General features: G+C 45.2%; 1 protein-coding gene across 1 annotated transcript in view; it reads left to right on the top strand.

Annotated features, from left to right (window-relative positions):
* DDX49 (DEAD-box helicase 49) overlaps positions 1-18,809 on the top strand; it is a 561,187-nt gene that overhangs the window by 188,276 nt on the left and 354,102 nt on the right. The gene's annotated exons all lie outside the window — the stretch shown is intronic.

Here is an 18,809-nt window from a genome sequence, read left to right as displayed (position 1 = left end):
AGTGACGCTTTTGGTTGGAATAAGGGTCAGGGATTTCTGGAAAAGTCTCCCTGTAGGCTCGGAGGTGTTCAGCCTGGGCAAACGTCTATGGGCAAACTCCCAAACACGCAAATCGGCACTCCCTCTTGGTAAGTTCTGCCAAGAGTCCTACAGTACCTAGAAGTGAAGAAGCGGATGCAGCACAATGCCCCCACTATGCAGCAGCAGGCCTGGTCACCGGATTCTTAATTAGGTAGACACAAGAAGGTATTCTGGAATGGATCTCGCAGCAGCAATCGAGTGAAGAGGCTTCAGGCAAAACATTCTTCAGAGTTCTGTGATTTTAGCGCCTTTTCCAAGACATCAGTGAAGAACGGTTACCGACTGGTCGATTCATCTTGCTTTCTCGGTCTAGCACTCTGGTGAGGGGAATTCAAGGAGTGGAATCTTGCCTCTGGAGACACAGAATGGGTCCAACAAAGTTTTGGGAGGGTTCGATCTTGGGAAGTCGATGTACTGCACAATGGCCACAGGTCCCACAGTATTGGCAGTTTGCAGCCCGTGAAGTTCAAGCTTGTTGTGGGATGACCCGAAATGCAGGTCGACTGATTGGACCCACCAGTCTAAAGGAGAGAGTCTTCCTTTTCGGGGCTCTCCTGATGCTTGAAAGAACGGGTCGGACAGTAGCGGTTTGTTGGTGAGGTGTGGTATGAGAGAGGTCTGGGTGTTAGTACGAGCTTACCCGTTCAACTCCCAGGCCCCAACAGCCCCTCCACCCCCCTAGTAACAAATGGAAGACTCGACCAATGGCAAGTTAGAACTGTTGTCTATTACAAAAACCGACAGGGATCATACAGGACACTCAAAAATCTCTGGATTCACCGCTCCCAAACCTGTGTGAAGACTTTTTGTTGCAAAGTAACATCACAATATGGGCCCTTCCCCGAAAAAAAAAAACCTATCCCACTTTCTGTTTGGGTGATCAGACTGGTATACCGTATAGATTGCCCATATGGATCTTAATTGATTAGCCCTCTCATGTCAGATGGCTGACCTGCCCCTTCCCCAAGAAGTTATCTATTACATTGTTGTAGGGTTTCAGGATTACCATTGGCCCTTGCCCCCTGCCATCCACCCCTGGATTTCTGTCCCCTGATTGGTTGGAACTGGTCTCCCCAGGCCTGGGACCCAGCTCTGTTCTCAGCGCCCTGTGCATCTCTTCAAGGTGATGAGAGTGATTGTGTTCCCAATGTATCTGTTAGCAATACCACTTTTGCCAGTGAGAGAGCCCTCAACGTTGCAACGTTGTTGACAAGTTCATGTGTCACTTCATGTCTGTGTTGCTGCGAACCGTCTTCCCACCGCAGGTGAATAACCATTGTCTAACACGGCCACATCACCTGGTTGAAGACCACGAAATCAAGCTTTTCTGGTCTGCAATTTGAGGATTTATTTAGTTTTTCTGCAGATGGCCCCTTGTCGTTTTAGGTTTGGAATGTGTTGCTCGTCTTCTGACATTGGCTGCGAACCCTGGCCTTCCTGTTCTGTGCAGCCTGGTTCTGCTTGCCCGCGTCTCTCATCCTGTGGCTTGTGGCCTTATGTGATCCTCGTTATACTTATACTATGATTTCTATATATATATATATATATATATATATATCATGCTATATTTCCTATAGGTTGGTCGTATTTGGTCCTTCCAGGCTTCTTATGTGATCATGAAGTTCCATAGGGTTAGTTGCCATAAGCATCAGCAAGCTTGCTCTGCATCTCTTTGTTGCCTTGCGTTCAGTGTTTCTGCACTTAGCTGCTGAGAAAAATTACAACAGCTTTGACAGTATGTATATGTATCTGTCCTCTAATCTACAGAACTGTGTAAGCTGTTCTTCGTGTATACGAGTGTGTGTTAGTGTAACTCCCTGCATGGCTGGGAGTGTACGTCGTGACTAATGTGGCGATGTCGTGGTGTCACTAATGACGTTGGCACAGGGTTTTCCCTGGATTAGTCAACTTCATCCATCGAGGCATTTGGATCCATGACCAATGTTGAAGCACCTGTATCCATAAAGACATGGATAAGGTTTGATTGCTGTCCAAGAGAATATCTTTCTGCATACGTGTCGGTCACTGGTCCTCCTGAGGGGCGGTCTGAATAGTGAGTGACTTTGTGCATTTTTGACTGTTAAGGCCATCATGTTCATGGGGGTGAGGAGGGGCATTCCAGGGACCCTCTCTTCAGCCCCCCGCTCTGGTTGACCTGTTGATCAAACCTCCATACTTCGTCACTCTTGCTTTGGGTAGCCATATCTTTGTTACTCCTCGAAGATGTCCAAAGTAATTTGCATGGTCATCGAAACCCCAGGTCCTATAGCTCCAGTCTCTCTCCGGGTTGCACCATACCCATTTCCACCAGTATCTGTTGTTGTCGAAGGGATTGTCAAATGTTATCTAGTCTGGAACAGTTGGCATTCCTTTATCCTTGCTCTCAGGTTATTTCTTTCCTCTACTATATTGTCCTTTTCTTCTTCCATGTTCACATCCACTAACGCCTTCATCCCTATTGTCTTCTCAGTAGTTTTGCTACATTGTGTAATGCAGATCTTTACCACACACAGTCCCACTAGTACTAGTATTGGTGCTCCTAGTAATACGTTCAGTCCGTCTGCGAATCATGTTGGCATCCATGACGATATGTATGACAACCAGCTCTGGTCCTTTCCTGTTCTTTTAGTTTCCTCCTTCATCTTGGTGTGCTTTTTGGATAATCTTGTCGCCTCTTCTGTCAGTGTGCTATTCGCTCCATCATTTGCAGGCATGAAAGTGCAACAAGAAATCCTGGTCTTGGCACAAACCCCTCCTTCCTTTGCTGTGAGAAGGTCTAGAACATATCTGTTTTGTAGTGCCATCAACCTTACTGCTCTGAGCTCTTCTTTTATCGCATTGAAGCCATTTACTGTAGAGTTTATCGTCTGCATCAGTTCCCATCTTGGTTATGTGCAACCATTTCGCGTTTGTATTTTTCTGGACAGCTGGAACTACTGACTCGAAAAACATCTCTGTCCTGCTGAACAACCGATGCTCAGGTGGTACATCGTCTAGTGATGCTTCTGATTCTGAGGAGAAAGCTGTTGTTACACTCTACTCACTTCTACTGACAGTTTCTTTCTTCCCTTTTCTTCCAATTCTATATCTCTTCTTTCTTTTTTTAGTATCCTGTAGAGGAGCAGTTGAATGCCTCTGCAGGAAGTCCCGTCCCCCTACCTCTTGTATGTTGGAAGCCTGAGATTGTACCATGCTTGACACCAGCAGTTGTGACCATACCACAGCGAATATTCGAAAGAAAATACCCTCTAAGAAAGCCCTATCAAATGTATTCCCGAAGAGACGACAATCTGAGGGAAGAACTCCCAGAAGGAATATGAAAAGAGCGAAAGAGGAGCTGGTGATGTCACGAAAGACGAGCGCGACGCTGTGAGAATACTGGCTGAAGAGAATGTATGGACCTTATACAAACTGATGACAAAGTTAAGAATCGAGTAAACTTTCATATGTAAAAAGAAGATTGCATGTGTGTGACACACTGCAGGAAATGCAAGCCGTTCAATAATTGTACAGATGCTGTAACGCAAGTAGACTAAATGATCATAGAAGCTAGCTATAAGTAGTGAAACGACTGCAGGCGAGGCTGCCATTGTATAGAAGCTGGACATCAGTGTCATGAATTTAGTAAGCCCGACCCATGGAGAAGAAAGGCCGAGAACTGTGTTGCAGCAAAGAATGAGCTGAGATCATGGACACGAATGGCGAGGCTGTCTGGCCTGGTACCAAAGCTGAAGCAGCCAAGACAGGTTATCTGTTCTTCAAGGCGGTGAACGTGAGAAGCCGAATCATCCCTTGTTAAGGTGCAAAGAAAACACCAAGCATGCCAGGTTTGATTCATTTAAGACATTTAAATGCTGCAAAATGGACCACATCGTGGTCTCCTGTCACATGAGCCAAGGATGGAAATACAGTTCAGCGTGGAGTTTTAGAACGATAGTGCATGCTCACACTCCCTTATATTCCCAGATACAAGAATACTCTGCAAGGCCAAGTTCAAAGACAATCTGCATGGCAGAAGGCATTGGTGATGAGATGGTGGGCTAATTGGGTGGGGAGGTAAAGTTAAGTCCACCTCCTGGCACCTGGGGCTGAGCTTATGTGCTGCTAAGTGAACCGAATGTTCCAGACATGGCATGAGCGTGCCAGCCAAATATAGAGGGCCATATAACAAAGGGCCTTATAGTTTGAAAGCCATTGATATACCGTGTAGTAAATGCTGTTGAAGATGACATGTTTTTAGAGGTCAAGTTGTCCACCTGACCGTAGACATCCAATCACAATCCCACCCCTTATAGAAAGTATACTTGGATGTTCCCCTTGAACGTATCACAAACCCTCGTAGGTTTTTATCATTTGCCACATAGTATGATGTCTCCTCTGATGAATTTTTAGTATATAAATGTGTTTTTATGAGAAATGTGCGAAAGATCGAGCGAATGCCCGTTGATGTCTGTTGTAACTCCCTGCTTTAGATACTTGTTAATAAAACAGCAACCTTTGCCATCTTCCTGAATTGGTTCGATTATTTGGTGTCTGTTATTCTGCATCCCCATCCATTGCATGCGTGTTATCCAAAGGGCCTTAAGCTCACGCGGTAGCAGAGGATGGTTTAAAGATCCAAACTAGTTTGTCTCCAGTCTTTCGGACGATCGAGTATCTTCTGCCATTAGACTGGCTATCGCAGGGTTTCCTGTGGAGAGCGGCCAAATAGAAATTAACTTGCAAGAATCGAGACGGTGGGCAGGTCCCCCTTTGACGAAATCCCTGCCTGGTTTCCTGGGGCACTCTGCGAACGGAAGGCGAAGTGGTCGGATTGAAGGAGGAGTCGATACCGAAGGCCTCGAGTCGATTAAAGAACGAATGGTGAGTAGACTAAGGGGAATGGAAAATAAAGGGGATGGGTTGTGATAATTTTTTGAGTAACATGAAATATTGTGTGAAGAGAAAATACCGCCTAGAGTCCTAGCTGAAGGGAGTTCAGAAGGAGACGTTTCAAGCTCCAGTGGGAGTAGAGTGAAAAATATAACACGTGAACATGTTCACGTACGGTGACATCTCGAGCCCTGTACACGGTACAAAGAAAAGGCGAGAGAGAAAAAGGTGATCAGTGTTTATTAAGGTGTAAAGTCGACTAGTATGTGTGTTGGTTGTTGAGTAAAAATATCAAAGATCGATAGAAGTTGTGAAGTAATTGGAAAAAGTTAAGGAGCAATAGTGATTAAAACCTAGCAAAGTGGTTGGTACCAATACAAAGGTAGATGGCTAATGAAGAAATTAGAGGCTTGAGCGCTGATTGATGGTGCACGCTCATATTTGTTGTTTTAAAGGCGTTGAAAAAGTGGTGATTTAAGCAAAAGTATAATGGTTATTTCATAAGCCATGTAAGTATTCACAGTCAATTGAGCCTTGTCATTATGTCTCTTAGTTGCGTATTTATGGGACCTACTCCTCTGATGCACTTATGCAAGACATTACCAAAGCACATGCCCAAGCTCAAACCATATAGTGCGGAATGGGTGAAAGGCATGGCTGATAAGATGTTCATGCCGTGGCCACAAGGGGGTTCATTGTCAAAAGCGGTATTGCAACACATGACAACATACTTGCACGCTGTGTACATGCTGAAGAAATTAGAGAAAAGGTTTGCGATTCTAGAGCTTTGGAAAATGTATCTGACAGAGAGAGGATCTGCCACCTGAGTGGATGCTTAGTCAGCATAAGGAGGAAGGTGTTGAGCCCTCGCCTCCCCTTACCTCGCCCGAAGTAAAAGTCGATAGCACGGAAGAAATAGGGTTGTATCCTTTAAATGAATTGAAAGCAGTGACTGGGTATAGTAATCCAATATACGAACCTCCTGCTTATAACCGTGATGATCGTCCAGAGGAGAATAAGAAAAAAGAAGAGATCTGTAAGATCATAAAAGACCAAGAAGAAAGTAGTGAGGGGTCGAATCTGTCGACAGAAATAGAAAGGGAGATTAAGAGATGGAAAGGAGAGAAGGATAAAGCTGATGAGATGGCGCTTGTGCAGAATGAGTGGATGGGAGGACCGATATTACTTAAAATAGATGGGAAAAGTATCGAGAAAGTTAGGCAAAGAGAAGAAAAGGATGTACAAAGAAGAAGAGACAAACAAGGAGAGAAGAGATTGAAAGAAGATGAGCAGAAAAGAAAGAACAGGGATCAAAGGAAACAGATGTATCAGGAGGAGCAAGAGAAAACTTGACTGTTCTGACAGCACCAGCGAGCGTGTTGTACTAGCAGCTGCCGTGCCTGGCATTTAATTGCTTAATTCCATCTGGCTGAAAGAAAAAGCCCTCCCATTTCTGCATTTACATATTGTACTTGTAACACTTGCTCTTTGTGATCCTGTTTGTGAGCGCGTTTGAAGCGCGGCCGTTAACTACTTGTAACACTTGCTCTTTGTGATCCTGTTTGTGAGAGCGTACGTAGCACGCCCGTGAACTACATTACCCAGGCTTCCCTGGGTCCTATTTACTGAACCGGCGGGAACTTCAGCGCCAGCGCTGCAGCAACAAGCCTGTTTCCGACGGTCATCGGCATTCAGGGCACCAGGGGGCTTCTTTGCACAAGTAAGTGCTCTAACTTCTAACAGGCTCTCTTTTCATCTTCTCCTCCCATTCCCGGTAGCCACCATAGGTTAACCCCCAGAAGTCCCCCTGTCCTATATTAACAAATTAAAACTAACGAAACTGGATAGCCTCCTGACTGTACCACCAGTTACTCGCCTGGGTAGGGACAGCATGGCGCCAGACCCTGCATCCTCCTTAAAGGAAACAGTCTCGGCAGCTCGAATACAACCCGGTCCCTCAGAACCTTCACGTGTCACCCCTTTCATTACAACCATCTCCCCGGAACAAGGGCCTTTGAACCTAGGCTTACTACCTCAGGACATCCAGACTTCTATCTCAACCTCTTATTATCCCACTGTTTAGCTCTTTCAACCCAGACATTACTATTACAAATACCACCACTCATGTGACCATATGTAACACAACCACACTAAAAATTGCACTCCTCAACACAAGGTCTCTGATTAGCCATGCTCGAGACATTCATGACCTGATAATCGATAATAGCTTGGACATTCTCTGTATCACTGAAACCTGGATCCGGGATACTAGCGGACCTTCTATCAACCTAGCAGCCCTCCAGGTTTCTCCTTCTTTGGCGCAAACCGCAGTTTAGGCTATGGTGGCGGTGTGGCCATTATTGTAAAAACTGAGTTGGGCCTTTCCCAGCTCCCATCTCTTGTTCAGGTTGCGTAACTTTACATGTAAAAATGACTCCAACCAACAATAATTGCATTAGTAATGTCCTTGTCTACAGGCCCTCTAATCCAATGCACGATTTCAGTAACGAAATTACCAAAATTCTAAACAACCTGTCCAGTCCCAACTCGGCTATGCTTTTTCTGGGAGACCTGAACAGGTGCAGAGGGAATAAGTTCAAGCCATTGAATTAGAATCTTCCCACGTTAGCATAGGTCTCGAAGTTCAAAACAACGAACCCACAAACAACCATAGTGACAAGGAACCTTACAGCTAACCACTTCCTAACTAATCCTTGCATTTGGTCAGACCATTCTGTTGTCCCCTTCACCACCAGAGCCCTCACCCCCCCTTCAAACGTCCCAACCCTCTAAAAACAGTGAACGTGCGCAACTTTAAAAGAATTACACACCAGACCTACATTCTTGCCTAAGTAACATTGTGTGCAAAATAACACCTGAGGACTCGGCCGATAATATGGTCTCTGTTTTTTGGGAACTATTTACCGAAATGCTTGATCAATCAGCTCCTTGGAAAACAAAACGAGCCAGGGACAATCCTACAAACCAATCCTGGTTCACTCCGGAGCTAAAACTACTGAGAGAGCACAAGCGGGCACTAGAAGCCCGGTGGCTTAAAAAGCAATCCAAAGAAACCAGGTCCGCCTGGAAGGATGTCAGTAATACATACAAATGTCTAATTCAGGAAACTAAGAAAAAATTCTACAATACCCAAATTGAGTCCCCTTCTAACCATACCGGGAAACCTTTTGAGATCCCTGGAAAAACCCAAAGCCTCGCAGATATCTTTCACCCACACTAATTCAGACTGTTCTACAATTCAGACTGCCTTAGAAAAATAATTGTAAATGCCCAACTCAAAATTGTAGCAGCTCAAGCTCTCAATCCCACCCTAACAGAACAGGATCTCCCCCAAATAATTGATAGGACCTCTCAAGAATTCTCCTTCTCAGAAATCTCTATTCAGGACATGTACAGCATGCTGTCCTCCATGTGCCCCACCTCGTGCCCACACAATTTGCTCCCAACCAATCAAGTCACTATCACCCCATCCCGAAAAAACCCAATGTTGATCCAAGAGAACTCAGCAATCCGAGATCCATTACAAATTGTCAATTTTTACTAAAAATATTAGACAAATTTGCCACCTCACAGTTGCAATATTTTGTGGAGTCCAATTGTATCCTTCACAACCAACAATCTGGTTTTCGACCTACCTTCAGCACAGAGACCGCCCTAGTCGACCTCCAGACCCAAATGTTGGAGATCACAGACAGAGGAAAGGCTATTATGTTGATCTTATTAGATCTTTCTGCAGCGCTCGATCATATTGATCACAAAGCTCTCCTCAGCCGCCTAAAGGCCCCTGGCCTTTGCTCCAAGAATGCAGCGAACTGGCTCCAGTCCTTCCTTATGGGACGGGAGTCCAAAATACAGGGGTTCTGCTTTTTCCCCTTCTGCGCTTATTCGCTCTGGAGTGCTTCAGGGTGCATCCATTTCTCCAGTGTTGTTCAACTTATGCATCAAATCCCTTGTGACCTCCTGGAGAAGTTAGGTGTCACTTTTACAAACTATGCCGATCACACCCAAATTATCCTGGAACTCACTGGGACTTGCGCTGAAGACTCCAAAACCTTGTCCAACATCTACAATCACATTGACAGTTGGATGTCTGGAAATTGGCTGTGCCTGAAAGAGCAAGACTGATCGGACTTTCTGTTACGAAGTTCGTTGGTCGTGTAGAGTATGAACAACCCCTCTGTCCCCAAGAAACACCCTGACAACACCAGAAATACTGTCAGCGTGATTATTAAGGCCACAGGTGGAAGTCCCCAAGCCAGGACGCGGGACAGCCGGAAGAACCCCTTGAGCGCTGTAAGGCAAGGTACAATGGTTAGGTAAGTAGGAAAGCAGGACACAATTTTCCCAAATGCAAATACCAAAACACTGGAATACCTGTGAGGACTTGTGTCTTTCCCAAGGCTGAAAGAGGCGTGAACCTCCAGGCTGTGGCTGGACAAGGCTGTAAGGTAGAGCAGGTGACCACCTATTGTAGGACCGAGGTCCTAATGAAACACGTGATCCGTAGAGAACTCCAGGCAGTCCGAGGTCAGAAAACAGATGATTCAATGTTCCAGAGCCAATGAGGGGTTAAGCAAGGACAATCCGTGTAACAAGCGTAAGTCGGCAATAGGCAATCAAAAGTTCCAGAGTCAGTGAAGGGTTAAGCAAAGACAATCCGTGGAGCAAGCGTAAGTCGGCAATAGGCAATCCAAAGTTCCAGAGTCAGTGAAGGGTTAAGCAAAGACAATCCGTGGAGCAAGCGTAGGTCAGAATAGAACAGGTCCTTGAACGAAGAGAGAGCGTCACGTGATCCTAGTTGAAACAGCTGTGAAGCAACGCCTTCGGTTTTCGAACTCCTTTTATCCCTGGAAGGGACTCACGTGACAGTATCACGTGAGAAGCGAACTGAAAGCGTTGCAGCGTTGCTAGGCAACTAAGGGTCACGTGATCCGTGACGCGCCGGGCAGCGCCGGTCTCCGCGAAGGATGTGAGTTCCTGGAGTGAAGGAGTCTCCACTTGGTTTGCCACAGCCGCGAAGGGCGATAAACGCCAGCTCCGCCAAACATGCCCTGCCGTGCCCTGTTGTGTGAACGTGAGTGGGAAATGAAGTACATGAATCTGAGCGTGTGTGCCGGGGAGCGCGGATAGAGGTAGACGCATAGGGGCGTGTCCTTGACGTAGTGGGAAGCGGTGTGACATTTTCTTCGGATCCAAACAGGCCCAGGACAAACTGAGCATGGATCACAGCAGCTTCCCCCTGAAATATAATGTTATAAAAACGCAGCAAAAAGTAAAAAGCCTAGGGGTCCAGTTGAAGGCCTCTCTGAATGTTGCCGCCCACACCACCTCTGTCAACCATACATGCAATTACTACCTACGACTCCTTAAAAATATCTGCCCAAACATACACGAGAGAAACTGCGCCATGATTGCACGTGCCACCATTCTAACTAGATTAGACTATTGCAACTCCCTGCCCATCGGTGCTTCCTCCTCCAATCTCAAGAGATGTCAGATGACTCAAAACGATGCAGTCCGAATTGTGACCAATACCTCCAGAAGATCACATATCTCAGATCCTAGAAGGAACCTGCACTGGTTGCGGATACGGGAACAAATTGCTTTCAAGTAGGCACCCTGGTCCATCGCTGCCTCTTTGGCTCTACACCGGAATATTTTAAATTACTGGTCCCTCCATACCAACCAACCAGATCCCTTCGCTCTTCCGGGTTTAGGGTTGATTCAAGGCCCCATGATAAAATCCATGAAGGGCTTCAGGAGATATTATCCAGCCAAAGCAGCCAGTCTCTGGAACACCTTGCCTCTTTCTCACAGACTTGACCCTGAAAAGAAACCCTTCAGAAAAGCCTTAAAAACCTTCCTTTTTAACTGAGTATAATCCGTCCCACGGCTGTTGTTTTAGCTTTGCCCGTCCCGTCTTGAGTGTTAAGTATACTGTGTCAGTGTTTGCGCCTCGATGCCTGCGGGCTGTCGGTGCATTATAAGGAAATAAATAAAAAAGGACGTGCAGAAGAACAAAGAAAATATAACAATAGACAGAGAGCAATAGAAAATGGGGATAGAAGGGAAATGAAGAGAGAAGAGGAGGAAGCACGAACATTAAGGGATAAAGGTATAGAGACTAAGGGAAGAAGAGGAAAGAAGGGAAGGAGTAAGGAGAGAACAACGAAGGCAAGAGAAAGAAAGAATTAGAAGGGATGCGAGAAAGTGAAGAGAATTAGATAAACGAAGGAGACGACAGCAGGGTCTTGATGCTAGTCTTATTCGCAAGGAACCAGTAGGACCAAGCCCAGAAATACGATGGGACCGAACAGAAGTGTTCCTTCCAATAAAGGAAGTAATGCCAGGGGCATCTAGAGTTGCTTTGGACGAGGAAAGATTTGATGCGGAAAGCATCAGAGAGCAGTAGGGAGCATGGAACCTGAGGGAATGATTATCGATCCCTAATGCCCTGATCATAAAGGGAGGAAGGAAGCCTGTTCAGTGATGAACGTAGAGCATTGTCCTTAAACCACATGAACCTAAACAAAGGTGAAGGGGATAATGGTCACACTGGTTGGGGACAAGACATGTCTGATGAAGAAAGAGAATCTAGACTTGGCGTAGAAGGGTGAATCGCGTGTGCCCCCGAAGGAAGCCTGCAAATGGATAAAGGTAAGATGGTGGGATCTGGAACAACCTAAGGATAGGACGCCAGATCCCATATCATATCCAGAGCGTGTCAGAGGACGATTGTATAGTGAGAAAGGAGAATCACCGCCATATGTGTGTAGGTTAAGATCGCTACCATCAAGGAGACGGACAGGGACCATCGTCCCTGCCATGGATAGACTAACTATGGGAGCTGGCTGTGGGTTGGGGTTTACGCAGTTTCCCTTTTTGGAAAAAGGGGGAGCAGTATTTTCCATGGCCACAGATGGACAAGGATAATTTAAGTTGTAAGCTGCTGAGTTTGACTTCAGGTGCTGGGAAATGGATATACGAGTTACAAAAAATGACGGGAGGAAACGGCTGGCCATAGGGGACATAACGTCTCCTGGCAGATATTCTTGGGGAAAGAGCTGATTTCATATAGGGGATTGCAGGGTATTCAAGTTTCGACAGCATAAAACACAGCGCATGACGGAGCGCTGTTTAATAATTGTTGAGCAGATGTTTGGAGGGCTCTCAGGGTACAGTATCCCGATATATCAGATATGGGTGCAATTATGACACTTAAAATGAAGACCCTATCGCTTACATTCAAGATATTCGAGAGAAATGGTAACTTGAGACTCGTGAGCCGTGGGGAAAAACAGTGGTATTTTACCACTTTTTATGCCAGGGGTTGCCCGAGCCAGTGCAGAGACAGATGAAGAAACAAGTGGGAATGGAAGCAAAACCGTGGGCTGAGATACAGCTAATGATAGTGCATCACTTTCGGCTATTGCAAGAGAAAAATAAGAAGAAAGATGAGTCTAGGAAAATCAAGGAAGCCAAGTTAGTTCAGAAGAAATTGTCAAAACCTGCCATGTAAGGGGTGGTATTGACAAGCGGAGAAGGATTGGGAATGCAGGAAGTAATGGGTGCATCGCAGGCGAATAATCGGCGCCCGGTGGGAAAAGGTGGATATGGGTTTCAGCCACGAGGCAGAGGTATGGCCTATAGATGAAGAGGAGGATTCCAAAATATTCAAGGTGGGTTTCAGAATATAGAAAATGAGAATCGGAGTACCCAGAGAGGATGTAACCAAGGGGGACTTGTCAGACGAGCAACACCGGTATGTTGGACTTTTGGGATGACGTGGCACATTCCAAACGTATGTGGGAGCCAAGGGAATGTACAGAATGGACAAATTTACAAGAGGGGGGACAGCTTATCCTCCACCATATAGCGCTCAAACTAGGGAAGGGTTCTCCCAAGATCACACAGTGTATCGGGTGCAAGCGCAGCGAGTACAGCAGGTATAGCAACAAGAGCGAGTACTAATGAATCCATCACAAGGGCAGTCGCAACAAGCCCCTATGCAGAAACAGCAGTATGCAAACGCAGGACAAGTGCTGACACCCAGAATAGGAGGTGCCACTGTGGCAGAACGGAATCCTTTCACAGGGCAGGGGATGAGCCTGTACCCACAATAGGACAGCCCACAGGTTGACTTGATGTGTTCAGTACTATCTGTGATACCAAACCCCCAAGAGGAACTAAGTGTCGTTTTGACGAGAGGAGGCAAATAGTTTTCTTTTCTAGTAGACACTGGGGTTACTCGTTCATGTATACGAGAGGGAAAATATCGAATGTCGGGAATTGCCATGAATGCTCAAGGGTTCTCTGGAGCTACGAGTCGAATTAGTTTACTGATGAATTACCAGTCTCTATAGGAGAGTGTGGCATGCCTGTTCCTTTGTTATATTCACGACAGACGCCAGTTAACATTTTGGGAAGGTATTTGATGACAAAACTTAACATGGCGATTTCATTTACTGATCAAGGAATAGTGTGCTCTACTCCAGGAATAGACTATATAAACGTGGGTGAATTTATATTTACATTGACAGGGCAAGTGGCTCTGCAAGGTGTTCCAGTAGATTCATAGGTTTTTATTTGTTTTTGGTTTCTTAGAAAAAACCTTTACAAAATAACATTTTACTACACAATAACCAATGCATTTTTTTGCCATAGAACATTTTTAATACATACATAATCTGCCATATCATATATAATTAAAAAAAATCATTTCATTTGTGATCCTTCATATCACTTCTTTTCTTTACATTCCCCGTGGAATTAGATGTGATTTTTTTTACAGAAGTAATGTCTATTAAACCACATACTGTAGACAAGAATCCTACAACTACCATTTTTAGAGATACCGATTTTCCATGGAGCATATTCCACCAAATTACCTCTTGATATACTACTTCTGTATTAGCCACTAATTTACCGAAGTATTCAAGTCTTTTTCCAGATACACTCTCATTCCAAGAGCAAGTGTTTAATGGTTTCCTTAACTGTAACACATGCGCCCCCCCCCCAGTGCGATCTCTAATTTGATATCAAATGGCCATACAGTGATGTATTAATTACTTTCTGCGTTGTTTCCGCCCATTCAGAATATTGGAGCAAGCATTTCACCTTCTTTCGGTTTAATACCAGAAGTCCAAATGTCCGCTCCAATTTTGTTTAATGAGTTTCTACAGCTTTCATACATGGATAACAACTGAGATTTCAAATTACCAGCTCTTAGTTTTAGCTCTAAGATTGTGTATAAGTTGTTACCAGTAGCCTGAGTCAGTTTTCTAAATAATGCAATTGTACTCCATTCAACTATACTTCTCAGGGACTGCAGTCCCAACTCATATCTGAGAGCGGCAAGCTCACTGAGGAAAGTTCAAGACCATAACTTAACTTTGATATCGTCTTTAAATTATAGAACCGAATCAACGGCTGCATTGAGTATCTGTAGAACTTTGTGTTAACCCTTCTCATTTGTGTGATCATGTGGCCTGCACGTTCTTCCAGACAGTTCAAGTAAGCACATTTTTTAAATGTTGTAAAGATGGGGTTACCCAGATACTTAAATGATTTCCTGCTTGCCAATTTATAATTTAAATACCAAGCAATCCATGGCAGGTTTTTCCGATTACCTAAACGTAGAACCATGGACTTCTTCTCGTTTACTAAGACCATTTAAATCGACATTTTTTTAAAAAAGCATCTATTAGGCGCTTCAGACCTATCGGCGTGTTATCAATCAATAAAAAATCGTCTGTCGGCGCACCAGTTGAGTTTCGCCCTCTCAATTTTTTGTGTAATAGAAGAGGCAATATCTAAAAATTTCCATGCATCAGATTTGAAGAGGGTGGGGCCAAAAATACACCCTTGGCATACACCATTCATAGTTCTAATTGGAATTGAAAGTTTACCCTCAGTATTCAAACGTACCTGAACCATAGAACCTTCATGAAGATGGATTACAATTGATAGAATATCACGAGGCATCCTTAGTAATAATAGTTTTGACCATAAGAGGACCCGGTCTACACGGTCAAATGCTTGTGACAAATCTATTGCCGCCACATAAATGGGAGAGACCTCTTTTTTTTCCATGCTTTTTCTTGGAGTAAAGAGAACAGCAAACCACCTATTTCTGTACCCATTGACTTTCTGAATCCAAATTGCTTACGTGAGAATATAGTATTGTGTTCTTGTTAGGGAGAATTCTCAGAAATGTGCTAATTCCCTCCACCTTAGAGACCCCCAGCAACTTTGCTAGATTTTGAGGACTTGCTTTTTTATAACCTGGAGAGAGTGAGACCCTTTTTCCCACTCTCTCATGTATTTTTAAATTATTTTGAACACTGTTTCTCTTTTGGTTATGGAGTCTGACAAACTCCATGGGCATCATTGTTTACATTGTCACACAGCACCTTCAGTGCAGTGACACAGGGAAGTCTTTGAGATTTCCCAAATGTTTCAATACCTTTTCTGGGATAAACTACTGTGTCCCAGAGCAGTAAAGTCAAATTGACTTTACTTATATTTGTAACTTTCTAGACCCAGCACACACTATCTTACAATAGGGTGCTGGACGGGTTACCTAGCATCCCCTTTTTCTAGCTTCTCATGTAACATTTTTTTGTTACCCTTTCCTCACTGAATTGCTGGTGGCAGTGGTTTCGTTTTAACTACCATGGTGTACATTTACCGCAGGCTGTGTTCACAGCTGCAGTTAAGCACCCAAGGGTGCAATTTTTGTCAAAGTGGCAGGTGGTCTTTTTTTCGCCATTTCTTTGTGAAAAGGTCCTTCTTGAGATTTACTCTGCGCGCCAAACCAGGTTTGGTCCCATTGTTCGCTTTGCCTTTGGCAGGATTCACAAGTGAAGCCTGCTTCTGGCTCCAGGGTTTCTGGGGAAGCAGGAAGTGAGGAAGGTGCCTGAAACTCCCTGTGCTTAGTCTCCTAGGAGACCCAAATGCACTCTGCAGTGATTGACAGGCTGACTGTCCGGCAAGGACAGCCACCCTGCTGGGTGACTGACAGCTAGGCTGGAATGAATGGGAGAGAACTCAATAAAAGGGCAGTCTTTTGGCTTGGAAGGCAGTGTCGACCACTGGACGAAGGAACTGAAGAAGAACTTGAAGAGGACGCCTGGTGCAACTCCTGGACCGTTGGTTTGACCGGTGAAGCCCTGCTGCAGTGCCGACAACGCCAAGTTCGCATCGACAGAGAAGCCCCTGCAAGGACGACTTCTCCCTTTCAGTTGGTGGGACCAATCCACTCCAAAGTAAGCCACCTGGACATCCATCTCGGAGCTGGTTGAATTTCCACAGAGTTGGTGCTGGAAACCGTACAGCCAGGGAGAGGAACACCAGATTGTGTGTGTTGCTTTTACGCTAGTCTAGAGCTCCTCCAGGAAGATCCTCCAGACTCACAGGAAGCAGAACTGACCAAGCCTGAGCCCCCTCAGCAGAGTGCGGGACCCCAGAAGCAAGGAAAGTCCATCTCGACAGCCAGGAACCGCGGTGTTGCTATTTGCGGTAGACGCGAGTAGCTGAAATGCTGAACAGCCACTGAAAGTGAAGTTTACCCCACGACTGAGGCCCAGGAACAGTGATATCTGCAGAGCTGCACTGGAACAGGAGTCATCTGCTCTATCTTTTCTTAATTTTAAAGGTACTGTACAAAGTCTAAGAGAACTTACCTCTTGCTGTAGAGTTGCTTGCATCTTCTACTACTCACAAGTCTAATCAGCTTGTGGCCCTACGCTTGATTCTTCTTTTCTTCAAAGACTTCTAAAACATTGTGCAAAGACGTTTCCATTTACCTACCAGAAGTAATTCATCCTATATAAGACTTTTGCCCATTGACTTTGGCCTAGCCTATTGTACTGAATGACTCCTCTTTGGGATCCAAAAATGTTTTCCTGCTTAAGAATATTTGTGGTGTCTTGTATGTTCTAAATAATCTTTTCCTTTGACTTATTACTATATGATCCTAAATGCAACAGTGATATATCAATGTCGCCAGACCCTAGCAATTGAAGTCACCTGAGGGTGTAGGTAGTGTCTATGGGCCATCCCAATAGGGTATCAACTGATTTAGAGATATTAAGAGTGTATTTCATGAAGTGTATTTGAGTGCTACTATTATATTGCTCCCTTCTGAAGAAGGCTTATTCTTTCGAGGGGACTGGGTACTCCGACGTATTCCATATCTTTGACAGGTAATAGTTATGGAGAATTCTCTGTTAAGGCTAATTTCCCAAACCTAGTGAGTCCCCCAGCAGCTTTGCTGGATTTTTGGGGTTTATTTTTTTTCTCCTTCTAAGAGTGAGACTCTTTCTCCCACTCTTAGGCATGATTTGAGAATGTCCTTTGACTGTAAATGTGTTTTATGGGCTATGGGGACTTTCACTCCATAGGGCTTCATGTGTTTTTGGTATGTGTGTTGCACAGCACCCTCAGTGCAGTAACACAGGGGTGTCCTAGTGACCCTCAAACATAGACTCCATACCCTGGGACTGACTACTGTCTCCCAGGGCATGTAAAGTCACCATTGGCTTTACTAGTCTCAAATTGTGAACAGAACCAGTACAAACCATATTGTGGAAGTACTGGTAGGGGTAATTCGATTGCCCCTGGGTCTGTTTTCCAAGGGGGCACTGTCCAGTCCCCCCTTGTCGAGTTTCTGGCTGGTGGCAGTGGATACCACGCGAAATATTCCACCGGAATATTTCCTATGAGATTTTCCCATAAACGCACCACTTTTTGGTGCAATGTTAAAGATACTGCTGGGGTATTTATTTAATATTTATTCCCCGGTTGGGTCTTTTTGCCAGGACTCGGTTTTAAAATGGCGTTTGTGTTCGCCTCTGAAACTCTAACCCAAGTCAAGCCCTTTGTTCCACCTTTTGGCGGGCTTCTCCACAGAAGCCCCCCAAATGGTGCCACTCTGTCTGGGGTCTACAGGATGTGTGGGAGGGGGATTAGACACCCTGGACTGAGATGCCTTGGCAACTCAAGTCGCACTCTTGTGTGATTGGCCCAGTGCCGCCCGGCTCACCACTTAGCATGTTTGAGTGACAGCTAGGCTGTTGAATGAGTTTTTTTTTGCATAAAAGCAGGGCTTTGGGGACTGAAACTTCAGAAGTCACCACAGGACCTAAAGATTCCGAAGAGGGGAGAAGCTGAGCCGTCTACAACGACGACACCACCGGTGGAGCCCTGCTGTACGAACCCACCACTTCCACGACGATAGAGGAGATCTTCTTCCAGGAGAGTCTTCTTCCCTTTGAGCTGATGGGACCAACCAGTTCTCCTTTTTCTGGATCGTCTCGTGGTCGATTCGCCCGTGCCAAGCACCCCGGCGGCCAGATAGCCACGCTTCACCACTATCGCGAATAAAAGAGTCGTACCGTTTAACCGGGAAACTCTGCGGCTGGTTTCTTCCCTGGCAGTGCAACGACCTCCAGCTTTCTTCCTCGTCGAGATCCTCTCTTCCTCTGGTTGAAGCCACGACTTGCATCCGCTGCCAGGAACAACTGCCACCGCTGGAGCTTTCTCACCATTTCAGGTACTGTGTCCCGCCTGGTCTGCCTTCCAACAGATTGTCCAAGGTGTCCTGTAAATCCTTGACTTTCTATCTGGGTTGACCTCAGACCTGCTAACTTTGCCTGTCTGAACTGATCCAACCTCTTTTGACTTTTCTGCAAAGACTTTAGGTGCATTTCCTCTGTGTGATCTTGGGCACATTCCGCCTTGCTCTCTCCAAGAGTGGGTCTAGCCTATGAACTTTTTGCTCTACAGTAAACCCTGCCTTTCTTGACATGCTGTATTTTATTGAAAGTGTTGGT

This window comes from Ambystoma mexicanum, chromosome 1p (genome assembly GCF_040938575.1).
Source record: "Ambystoma mexicanum isolate Mex_15411 chromosome 1p, UKY_AmexF1_1, whole genome shotgun sequence".
Lineage (NCBI taxonomy): Eukaryota > Metazoa > Chordata > Amphibia > Caudata > Ambystomatidae > Ambystoma > Ambystoma mexicanum.
The sequence above is the reverse complement of the archived record's forward strand: the minus strand, read 5'-3'. Positions and strand labels throughout refer to the sequence as shown.